The following is a 13,026-nucleotide window of genomic DNA, read 5'->3' as shown; positions in this document are numbered from 1 at the left end:
TCACCAAAGCCAAATGGCTGTTTAACATGTAAAAAAAAAAAAAAAAGTCAATAAATAAATTCTAAAAACTGTTTAAAAAATGTAAAAAAATAATTAGGGCTTGCTTTGGTCTCTGAAGAGCAATTAGCATTCAGATTGCTCTTCATAGATCATTTGACAGGCAGTAAGTAGGCATCATATTGCCTCTGCACTGCCTGCTTTAACCCCTTCAACTCTGCACTAGCATGCCACAAACACGTCCTGCTTTCTTGCACCCAGGCCCTGAAGCTTTTAGTTACGGCTCTGCCGTAAGGCCAGATGCTGGTACAAAAAAGTGTCTGTATACTTATTTCAATTGGCTTTGCTGAACGCTCATGTGTTATACAGAGCTTCAGGATGGACTGAATCCTTCCTTAAATTCCAGTAAGAGATCGTCAGAGCCCTTCTGTTTCCAGACGGTGCTTCACCTCACCTTCCCAATCCAAAATGCGGTAAGCCAGCTGCATGAGAGGCATTTTTCTTATGTCCTCCTGAGTACCCCTACCCAACGAACCCCCCAAAAAAGATGTTGTAGCAGCAAGCGCGGATATAGGCGTGACACCCGCTATTATTGTTCCTCCTGTCCTGACAATCCTGGTCTTTGCATTGGTGAATGTTTTGAACGCTACCATACACTAGTGGAGTAGTAGGGTACAGCACTGCACAGACTAGGACACTTTGACAGGGTCTCCCAAGATGCCATCGCATTTTGAGAGACCTTAACCTGAAACCGTTACAAAAAAAAAAGTGCAAAAAAATATATAGAATAAAAAACAAAACAAAAATAGTTGTCATTTTATTGTACTCTCTCTATTGTTCTGCTCTTTTTTTTTTTACTGTAGTCTATTCTGCAATGTTTTATTGTTATTATGTTTTATCATGTTTGCTTTTCAGGTATGTAATTTTTTTTATACTTTACTGTTTACTGTGTTTTATTGCTAACCATTTTTTTTTCCGTTATGCCATTGAGCTGTAGCGTGGATTTATTTATCTTGACAGCAACGGCGTTTGCCCCCCTGATACATAAAGCTGCGACTCCAGTGCTGTCGGAGGTGATTTCACCACCAGTTAAAAAAAAAAAAAAAAAAAAAAAGAGCATATATGCCGAAGCATGGTGGCAGCAGGGGTGGAGGAGCGATTCGCTCCTAATTTTTGGGGCGGATGCTTCGGCATACTTTTCCATGCAGGCTGCATGGAAAAAAAAAAAAAAAAAAATAGATTACAATATATGCCCAGCAACATACTGGTATGTTGCTGGACTTTGAGTGGTTACACCAGAATGATGCCTGTGGGTTTAGGTATCATCTTGGTATCATTCTTTTCAGCCAGCGGTTGGCTTTCATGTAAAGGCAATCCTAGCGGCTAATTAGCCTCTAGACTGCTTTTGCAAGCAGTGGGAGGGAATGTCCCCCCCACCATCTTCCATGGTTTTCTCTGGCTCTCCCGTCCCAACAGGGAACCTGAGAATGCAGTTGGTGGTTCCACCAGCTGACCATAGATCCGATCAGAGACCAAAACGGCTCCAATCATCTCTATGGCCTAAGAAACCGTAAGCTACGAGCATTTCATGACTTAGATTTTGCTGGATGTAAAAAGCGCCATTGGGAAAGCATTTTATCACACTGATCTTGGTGTGGTCAGATGCTTTGAGGGCAGAGGAGAGATCTAGGGTCTAATAGACCCAAATTTTTTCAAAAAAAAAAAAAAAAAAAAAAGAAGGAGTACCTGTCACTACCTACTACTATCATATGGAATATTTACATTCCCTGAGATAATTATTAAAAAAAAAAAAAAAAAAGCACCAGCTCTCACGCAAAGGTGAATGCAAGCATCGGTCTGGCGTCTCATGTAAACAGCAATTGCACCATGCATGTGAGGTATCACCATGAAGGTCAGATCAAGGGCAGTCATTTTAGCAGGAAATCTCCTCTGTAAATCTAAAGTGGTAACCTGTAAAAGGGTTTTAAAAATGTATGTAGTTTGTCGCCAATGCACGTTTGTGCGCAATTTTAAAGCATGTCCTGTTTGGTATCCATGTACTCGGCCTAAGATCATCTTTTTTATTTCATCAAACATTTGGGCAATATAGTGTGTTTTAGTGCATTAAAATTTAAAAAAAAGTGTGTTTTTAAGGAAAAATGCATTTGAAAAATCGCTGCGCAAATACTGTGTGGAAAAAAATAAATAAAACACCCACCATTTTAATCTGTAGGGCCTTTGCTTTAAAAAAAATATAATGTTTGGGGGTTCAAAGTAAATTTTCTTGCAAATAAAATTTTTTTTCATGTAAACAAAAAGGGACAGAGAGGGCTTTGTCTTCAAGTGGTTAGAAGAGTGGGTGATGTGTGACATAAGCTTCTAAATGTTGTGCATAAAATGCCAGGACAGTTCAAATGACCCCATTTTGGAAAGCCAATGGAATATTTTATATTTTGACACAAGTTGCGGGAAAAAGACAATTTTTTTTTTTTTTTTTTGCACAAAGTTGTCACTAAATGATATATTGCTCAAACATGCCATGGGCATATGTGAAATTACACCCCAAAATACATTCTGTTGCTTCTCCTGAGGGCGGGGATACCACGTGTGAGACTTTTTGGGAGCCTAGCCGCGTACAGGACCCCAAAAACCAAGCACTGGCTTCAGACTTTCTAAGGGTGTACATTTTTGACTTCACTCCTCACTGCCTATCACAGTTTCGGAGGCCATGGAATGCAGATGGCACAACCCCCCCCTCAAATGACCCCATTTTGGAAAGTAGACACCCCAAGCTATTTGCTGAAAAAAAAATACATTTCTTTTCTTTCTTCATTTTCAAAAACAAATAAGAGCTGCAAAATACTCAGTGCCTCTCAGCAAATAGCTTGGGGGGGGGGGGGGGGTGCCATCTTGGCATTTTATGGCCTTTAAAACTGTGATAGGTAGTGAGGAGTGAAATCAAACATTTACACCCTTAGAAATCCTGTAGAAGGTGCTTGGTTTTCGGGGCCCTGTACGCGGCTAGGCTCCCAAAAAGTCCCACACGTGGTATCCCTATAATCAGGAGAAGCAGCAAAATCTATTGAGGTATAACCATGGCATGTGTGAGCAATATATCATTTAGTGACAACTTTTTTTTTTTTTTTTACAAAATTTGTCATTATTCAATCATTTGGGACAAAAAAATAAAAATATTCAATGGGGCTCAACATGCCTCTCAGAAATTTCCTAGGGGTGTCTATTTTCCAAAATGGGGTAATTTGGGGGAGGTTGTACTGCCCTGCCGTTTTAGCACCTCAAGAAATGAGATAGGCAGTCATAAACTAAGAGCTATGTAGATTCCAGAAAATGTACCCTAGTTTGTGGACGCTGTAACTGTTGCACAAACCAATATACGCTTAGACTTTTTTTTAATCAAAAGACATGTGGCTGAATACATTTTGGTTTAAATGTATGACTAAAATGGAGTTTATTTGATTTTTCTTATAACAAAAAGTAGAAAAATAGGATTTTTAAAACAGCTTACCTGTTAAATCCTTTTCTTGCAGTACATCATAGGACACAGAGCCTTAAGCATTTACTTAGTGGGTTATAGCTACCTTCAGGTGTTGACACTGGCACACCCAATACAGGAATTTGGCTCCCCTATATAACCCCTCCTTCCAGGAGTCCTCAGTTTTTGTAGCTAAGCAATATACTTACACCCCATAAAAAGAGGGGTGGGAAATCTGTCCTATGATGTACTCCAAGAAAAGGATTTTACAGGTAAGCTGTTTTAAAAATCCTATTTTATTTATCGTACATCATAAGACACAGACCCTTAAGGATTTACTTAGTGGGATGTCCCATAGCAATTCTACTTGAGGGGAGGGAGACACAACCCGTAGGGCACCCCCAGACCTTGAGGACTTATACTGCTGCCTGCAGTACACTACGCCCGAAGGCGATATCCTCATTCCTTTTTACATCCACTTGGTAAAATTTTGTGAATGTATGGACCAAAGACCAAGTTGCGGCCTTGCAGATCTGAGCAAAGGAGGCCTGGTGACACACTGCCCAAGAAGCACTAACCTCTCTGGTAGAGTGCGCCTTAACTTGAATAGGGGGAATCTTACCCCTTAAATCATAAGTTTGAATTATAATTTGCCGAATCCACTTAGCAACAGTGGATTTCGACACTGCCTGTCTTTTTGGACCCTCTGGCAGAATAAATAAGACAGTCTTACGAATCTGAGCAGTTTTCTTTAAATAGATTTTCACTGCTCTCACTAAATCAAGACAATGTAGTGACTTTTCTTCCCTGGAACATGGTTTTGGGAAAAACGATGGCAGGACAATATCTTCATTCAGATGAAAGCCTGAACCACTTTTTCCTCTAGAATCTAGGCAGTGGCGACGGCTTCCACCATCAGAGGCGGATGCGCTTGGCGCAGGAGAGAAAGTCTGTTTGAATGAAGGACGTTTATACTTTGACTGGCAAAAGTGTTTTTCCACTGGAAATTGTCTGGATGTATTTATCCAAATCATTGCCAAATAGTCGCTCCCCATGAAATGGGAAGTAGACAGTAGGTTTCTGCAGGGTGCTTCGGCAGACTAACCCTTTAGCCAAAGGGTCCTACGCATGTGTACTAGCACAAGTGCAAGGCGCCTGGTGAATAGAATCCTTTATAGCATCTATGGCAAAACATGCTTTTGGTAAATCGGCCAACTCACTGGCCTGTTGTGCAGGGAGATCGTTAAGGGCCTCTGTGAACTGGTCTTTTAAGGACTGACAGATGCCTATAGCTGCAATTGCAGGCTGAGCAACAGTACCTGCTAAAAAAAAAAAAAAAAAAAAAAAAAAGATTTTTAACAGGAATTCCAAACTTTTATCTGTTGGATCCTTTAGCATTTGTGCATTGTCTACTGGACAAGTTAAACTTTCATCCACACTGGAAATCGCAGCATCTACTGCTGGAACTTTCCATTTTTTCGTGAATCCAACCCCCACCCCCAAGGATAGAGAACTGACAATCTCTTCGGAGCGAGAAAATGCTTATCCGGATAATCCCATTCGGTATAAATAAGCTTCTCTAGTGATGTGTGGACTGGAAACGCATGCACTGGTTGTGAAGGTTTCAAGGAACCCAAAGAAGAAACCAGACTTTCAGCTGATTCTGTTAGGGGTAGCATGAAAGCGGAGCGAACCATGTCCGTAAGGCTTTGTACCTCAGATTGTGAAGCTGAAACTTCACCTGTTTCCTCCGCAGAGGAGTAATCTGTTTGTTTTTCTCAATCGTTTGAGGGCAATACCTCATCCTGTCCCCACTGTTCCCCTGTAAGGGGTTTGGAGTGGGAGAGAGGGATGTAGCACGCTTCTTATCCCCTTTAATGGAGGATGCGATTAAAGGCGCTAATCTTCCTTCTAAGCCCTGCAGGGTAGAGGAAAATGCATCCTCAGTCAGGTATACAGGGGCTGGAGTGTGAAGCAGTTGCATCAATTGCTTCCAATGACCCTGGCTTGCCATGTCAGGTATCTCCGGAGAGGATGACAATGTGGAGGCATGTCTGGAGTTCCTAGCGCCTGGGGGTGGTTTTGGTGCCTTAGTAGTAAGCCTTGAAGCCATAGTGCAAAGCACAAAGAAAAAGGTACTCTAGGAACTGCTCTATTTGAACAATAGTAGGAAAAACAGTGGTAGCATAGAATGATCTGATGCAAACAATACGTTTTTTCCTGTACTGCAAGCACCTGTGTAAACCCCTCACATGCACCAGCGCTTCTGTATCATGTGGCAGCCTTGCTTCAGCCGCTCTGATAGACACCGTCTGTTTCCCAGAGTATCAGCTTTAATTTTTTTCAGGTGTGAGCCTGATTTTCTATGCACCACACCCTTTCCTGTGCTTTAGCAAGAGTCACCTCAGAGGAGAGGGGATTTACACAGGCTTTTTATCAGCTTTTCAGATTTATGCTTGTTTTAACATATCATGTATCCCTATCCACTCAGTTTCCCCATTTAGGGGGAGAGGAGACCCTCCCCCTCCAGCTGCTGAGACACATGCTGTATTAGCACAGATTTAAACAGGGTCTATACACTATTACTCCTCCTAGAGGAGTTTTTAAGGCATTTTACAATATAATTGAAAGAAAAGTCATAGGTGGACTTTGTAGTTCCTATGCTTTGCTCTTACCTCTTCCTCGCTGCAGGATACTGCTGTAAACAGACAGATCCAAACTTACCCATCACAGCGGGCAGCGCGTTTAAACCTTCAAAGACTGGGGCCCTTTTAATAGGGGTTCCATTCCTTTGGATCTGTATAGCACCCCCTCAGGACAGCTTTAGGTAATGTAGCAAGACCACAAAGTGTCCTGGTTCCTAGGGTCCAGCCCTCAAAGAGAAGCATTACAGGCAAAACCTCGTTCTTTTATGAAAGGCCCGAGAACCATCATGGAGCCGCAGTGGCGGGATGGATCCGGTTGTGGAGGCTTTTTAAATCCAGCATGGATCCCTCCTGGAGCTCCGCAGAGCATATCTTCACTCATGCCAACACCTTTAGACACTGGCGAAAAAACTGAGGACTCCTGGAAGGAGGAGGGGTTATATAGGGGAGTCAACTTCCTGTATTAGGTGTGCCAGTGTCAACACCTGAAGGTAGCTATAACCCACTAATACTTAAGGCTCTGTGTCCTATGATGTACGATAAAGAAATTTTCAAAATTTCCGTTCATATTGGAAAAAAAACAAACATCGCAGAGGCAATCAAATACCATCAAAAGAAAGCTCTATTTGTGTGAACAAAAGGATGCAAATTTTGTTTGGGTACAGCATTGCATGACCGCGCAATTACCAGTTAAATCAGCGCAGTGCCAAATTGTAAAAAGTCCTCTGGTCTTTAGGCAGCCAAATGGTCCGGGGCTTAAGTGGTTAAGAAAGCCACATCACAGTTGTCATGGTTTCCATTGCAACCACATGTTGAAATCCTGTTTTCAGTGTGATTACTGCAAGTCAAAAAGCATACCAATACTGGAGGGGTCTATAGCAAGATCTGAAAGCCCTAAAGTCTAGAAGCAGTCAGCACTTGAACCACACTTAGAATACAGGTGTCAGTTGTAACTGATGATTTCAGAGCAGAAGCCCCTTTGCAGTTCATAATACATTTAATGTAAATTTTGGGAATGAGAAGTGAATGAGCTAGAATGGGTTAGTAAGGAGAAGGCTGAGCAATAGGCCTCTCCACTGCAGTACACGATCTTGTTTAGAGGAAAATTAATGAGTAATTAGGTCTTTCAATAGTGACTGACTAGATTTTAATAAAGAATAACTACCCTTCAGCAAACCAACTTGTTATACGTTTATAGGTTACATTTCAGATCCACAAATATTAAAGCCAAACTCCAGGCAGCTCTAGAAATGCAAATTAAAGGCAGTTCTACAATGGTAAATTCCAGCTCCAGGAAAAATTGAAATGTAAATGGAGCATTGTGGACCTTACTCCTCAGTCTTGATTCCAGACACCTCTTCCTAAGCCATCCTGTAGTATAATGGATCAAACTTCTCACTATGAGCCAAGATTATTTCACTGGGGACCAGACATTTTTCCCTGCTTGTTATCTAGGCAACTGGTCCTCACTGCCTCTGAGTTCTCGTGCCTCTGGAGCTTAAGAGGACCTGGCCACCTCCAATAGGAAGTGTGCACATCAAGTAGGCAGTGATGTGGACAACAGAAGTAAGCAGACGAGAGAAGGATAATCGTGTGATTGTGGCTTTTTTTTTTTTTTAAATACCAGTGCTTAGTTAGAAGGGAGTGGGGCAGGAGGTTGCCAATATGTTGTTTATTTAAAAAATTGCACACAATCACTTTAAAGCCAAACAGGTTGATAATTACCTGCTCTGTGCAATACATTGCACAGAGCGGCTCCCAACCTCTCCTGCTTGGTTTCCTTGCCGACACTCCTGGCTCCTCTTCTCTGGAGAATGCTCCCATGAAAAGCCACTTAATATGGGGGCACTTGTGCATGCTTGCTCCCAAGCCCCACTGTCTATAGAGAGACAGCAGGACTTAGTTCTGCCCCCCATTCCCTCACTTTGATTAACAGCAGTCAGAGCCAATGGTTCATGCTGCCTCAGCAAAGGCATGAGACCAAGTAGTAAGGGGAGAGAAGAGCTGCATAAAGGCACAGCACTGGATCGAATGAGGGCTCAGGAAAGTAAAAGGGGAGGTGAGAGGGCTATTAATGCAAGGAATGCACAAGATATTCTTGCAATCCAATGTGCAGCAGAGCTCAGAGTGGCAGCAGAAAAAGCAGCACAATGAGCCAATCAGGTATGCTGCAGTGCTTGTGTGCCAAGGAGCATGCTGGTAAGAGCAATAAGCACAGTGGCAAGGATGAGCTCATTAACACAGGCCTGTCCAATCCCAGGTGTGTATGTGTGGTGGGGGTGAAGTATTAAAGCAGAGAAAAATTGGGTCTTCATGTTGGGCACTTTAATTTGGTTTGCCATAGTTTTTAGCTGATCTTCTGAATACGATCTGTACGCGATAGATAAAATTAACATGGTTCCTTTTTTTACTTGCATGGGGCTTTGCTGCACTTCCTGACTGGGTACCCTTATTGCTGTCTTTGTGTGGTTGGCTAGGTAACTTGTAGAAGTGTGATGAATATCCGGTGGAGACACTAATTGGTGTGCTTCACATTATAAAAAGGACCCGTACCACACATCTATTCATGCTCTGAAGAAATTCAAGTCTTGAGTGAAACTCATCAGCATAACACCATCACGCTCTGAAGTGAGGGCACAGACAGTCTGCAAGAGACATTCCCCTACCTGACACCTCCGGATGTTCGTAGGTATGCGGAAGTGATTCCTGGATGCTTGTGTGAGACGCGTGTGGCATAATCTAAGCAGTGAGCTGACGCATCCCTTATCTCATGAGGATATTAACTTCTACCTTGACCAAACAGTCGGCGGCTTGACAGCTTGGAACAAACTATATCTACTACACCCAACAGGGGAATTGATTACCTATATACAGTGGGGCAAAAAAGTATTTAGTCCGCCACCAATTGTGCAAGTTCTCCCACTTAAAAAGATGAGGCCTGTAATTGTCAACTATGAGGAGACAAAATGTGGAAACAAATCCAGACAACCACATTGTCTGATTTGGAAAGTATTTATTTGCAAATTATGGTGGAATATAAGTGTTTTGTCATTATCAAAAGTTCATCAATACTTTGTTATATATCCTTTGTTGGCAATGACAGAGTTCAAACATCTTCACACACTGTTGCCCCATTCCTCCATCCATCCTCTAGAGCAGTGATGTTTTGGGGTTGTCGCTGGGCAACATGGACTTTCAAACTCCCTCCAAAGGTTTTCTAGGGGGTTGAGATCTGGAGACTGGCTAGGCCACTCCAGGACCTTGAAATGATTCTTAAGCCACTCCGTTGCCCGGGCAGTGTGTTTGGGATCATTGTCATGCTGAAAGACCCAACCACGTTTCATCTTCAATGCCCTTGCTGATGGGAGGAGGTTTGCACTCAATCTCACGATACATGGCCCCATTCATTTTTTCATGTACACGGATCAGTCTTGTTCCCTTTGCAGAGAAACAGCCCCAAAGCATGATGTTGCCACCCCCATGCTTCACAGTAGGTATGGTGTTTTTTGGTTGCAACTCCGCATTCTCTCTCCTCCAAACACGAGTTGTGTTTCTACCAAACAGTTCTACTTTGGTTTCATCTGACCATATGACATTCTCCCAATCCCCTTTTGGATCATCCAAATGCTCTCTAGCAAACCTCAGACGGGCCCGGACATGTACTGTCTTAAGCAGGGGGACATGTCTGGCACGGCAGGATCTGAGTCCCTGGAGGCGTAGTGTGTTACTGATGGTAGCCTTTGTTACGTTGGTCCCAGCTCTCTGCAGGTCATTCGCTAGTTCCCCCTGGGTGGTTCTGGGATTTTTGCTCACCGTTCTTGTGATCACTTTGACCCACGGGGTGAGATCTTGCATGGAGCCCCAGATCGAAGGAGATCAGTGGTCTTGTATGTCTTCCATTTTCTAATTATTGCTCCCACAGTTGATTTCTTCACACTAAGCTGCTTGCCTGTTGCAGATTCAGCCTTTCCATCCTGGTGCAGGTCTACAATTTTGTTTCTGGTGTACTCCGACAGCACTTTGGTCTTCACCATAGTGGAGTTTGGAGTGTGACTGTTTGAGGTTGTGAACAGGTGTCTTTTATACTGATAACAAGTGCCATTAATACAGCTAATGAGTGGAGGACAGAGGAGCCTCTTAAAGAAGATACAGGTCTATGAGAGCCAAAAATCTTGCTTGTTTGTAGGTGACCAAATACTTATTTTCCACCATAATTTGCACATAAATTCTTTCAAAAATCAGACAATGTGATTGTCTGGATTTGTTTCCACATTTGGTCTCTCATAGTTGAGGTATCTTTTTAAGTGTGAGAACTTGCACAATGGGTGGCTGACTAAATACTTTTTTGCCCCACTGTACACCCACCTTCCATACAGACATCTACTAGTCTTTCCACCAGTCCTGGTGGAATCTGTACTATGAGCCTAGACTGTCCAATTGTGAGAATCCAGGTGGCTTCACTTGCTAAACCCCTGCCTTTAATTTCAATTACCTGGATCTTCCGCTGATGTATTTAATTTCCTACATCAGGGAATGTCCCTAAAGACACTCACCTATTTCCTACTGCAATTATCTGTGGAGCTGCCATTTCTCTTCTGCAGAGAAACACACTGATATTATACTGACCTGCTCTGCTAGTATTGCGATTCATCCTCTATTAGAGCCGGCCGAATTTAGTGGTTCATGCCTTGTGTGTGGAGTGAATGTCTGTAGTAGTTTCCTGTGCCTTCAGACAACACTGTCTAATTTTAATTGAATGTGGTGGAGGTTATACTCATTTTTTTTTACCAGTGTTTATGTGGGAATCATCAATAAAAGATTGTTTTGATAATACCGGCTGTTTTTTTTAAAGGAATTCTTGGAATCTTTCCCCTTTTTTTCTACTTCTGCCCTGTCAGATGGGCTGTGCTGTGTGGCAGAGCTGTCTAAACCCCAGAACTGGATGAACAAAAGAAAATCATTTCGCAGGTAAGACTGCTTTTGTATGCATTTTGCTTTTCTTTTTGAAGTTCAACTTTAAGATCTGTGAAAATTTTAGGAATGCGCAATCCTAAAATCTGTCTGAGACCAAGAAAAAAAAAAAAAAAAAAAAAAAAAAAAAACACACAAAAACACATCAACAAGTTTCAAATACAAGTGTGTTTATTTCTATGTTACAAGAAAAAGAGCATCAGTCCCTTATTTGTACAAAAATACCTGAAAGGTTACATTTAGGTTCACAAGCAAGCAATTTACACTAATAGGCAATATATTGATTATATGATTTACCTTAACATTCCCTGATCACTTATTCCATATATTACAGTCAATGAAATCTTGCATTACAACATTCTCATTGAGACAGTCATTAAAAGATCAAAATTGAAGGATTAAGCAAATATCAAAAGCACAAACCTGACAATTACTGGATTCTGTTTACATGTGACCGTGGACAAATTTTTATCACAGCTAAACAGTTGCCTACCATTTTTTTTTTTTTACTTAAAAATGCCCAAAAAGTAAACACTGAAGGCTCAGTCAATCACAAAGCTTGCAATGAGTAGGATATTTAAACCTAATCCCATTGCAAGTTTACTTAAAGCCGACCTGTCACATACCCACAGAGAAAGCATTCACTTTGTAGTCTAGGACAATACCCAGAGTGGTTAACTAGTAAGTGATATCACCGAGACTCTTGCGATTTAAAATTCATGAGGCCTTGTTTTCAGCAGCTGGTTCCTGCTGAGAAGGCTACAAATTCATGAATCAGACCACAAAATGAATTTCTCTAGTGCACATAGACATGTCCACTTTAAAATAAATCAAGCAAATATAAACCCCTGGAAAGGTGCATGGGTCCTTCAAACCCCCAGGTATTTAGTGCATTAAGACAAACCAAAAAAAGTAGAATTGAATGGGTACATTTCAAAAAGGTCAAGCAAATTATTCTATACTTAAAAACAATTTTACATACACAGTTAAGTTTCTATGAACAATTCTGAAAATATATATAAAAAAAAGTTTGGCATCTAACTTGATGTATTAATACTACACAACATTAAGAAACAGAACAAATTGACATGAATCAATCCTGAGCATCCCTTTACATACATTCATTTGATACAAAAATATTGTCCTTCAGCCCCTTGCGTTCTCTTCCTGGCTGGTGTGGGGGTGTGCATTAATGCACAAGAAAAAAAAAAAAATGAATATAGTATATTAAATTAGGAAATAGTTTTTGATGAAAATATTGCACAATACCTTCCAAGGAAGCAGAGTATTTCAACGAGTTCAACATAAGCATAAAACAATCTTATAGAGTAGATGATCATAATTTAAATGCATTAAATCCTTATCTTGTCTATAGTGACGACTATTCACATTTAAAATGAGTAAGTTACATTGCTCACTAAATTCTTATAGTTAAGCCTCTGGTCATTTATACAGTCATTCAAAAAGTTCAACCCATAAATATCTTTTCAGCTTAAAGTATAACTAAAGGCAAAACTTTGTTTTTAGTTTTGGATAACGGGGGGGGGGGGGGGGGGTTGTTTGGGGGGGGGGGGGGTGTTGCGATTAGAATGCTGGTCAGTTTTTATTGCTGTCTGTGTCCCTGTGTGGGAGATCTGCCTTCCCTATTTGTCCTGTTTACCATGATCATTGAAGGCAAAAAAAAAACCCTTGTAGGTGTTCTAACCCTCTTATTTCATCCAAAATGAAAAAAAAAAAAAAAGTTTTGCATATAATTCTACTTTAATGCATGGTGAACTGAAGAATCTCTCAGTGTTAAACTGCAACTTTTTAAAGAGGGGGAGCCCGCTCATATAAAAACCTTAAAATTTGTATTTAGACACTCCCATGTACAGACAGTTCTTCCAGGTTAAATACCCAATTGTTTTGCCATATTTAAGT

The sequence above is a fragment of the Aquarana catesbeiana genome, linkage group LG05, assembly GCF_042186555.1.
Source record: "Aquarana catesbeiana isolate 2022-GZ linkage group LG05, ASM4218655v1, whole genome shotgun sequence".
Taxonomy (NCBI): Eukaryota; Metazoa; Chordata; class Amphibia; order Anura; family Ranidae; genus Aquarana; species Aquarana catesbeiana.
Note: the sequence above shows the minus strand (reverse complement) of the source record.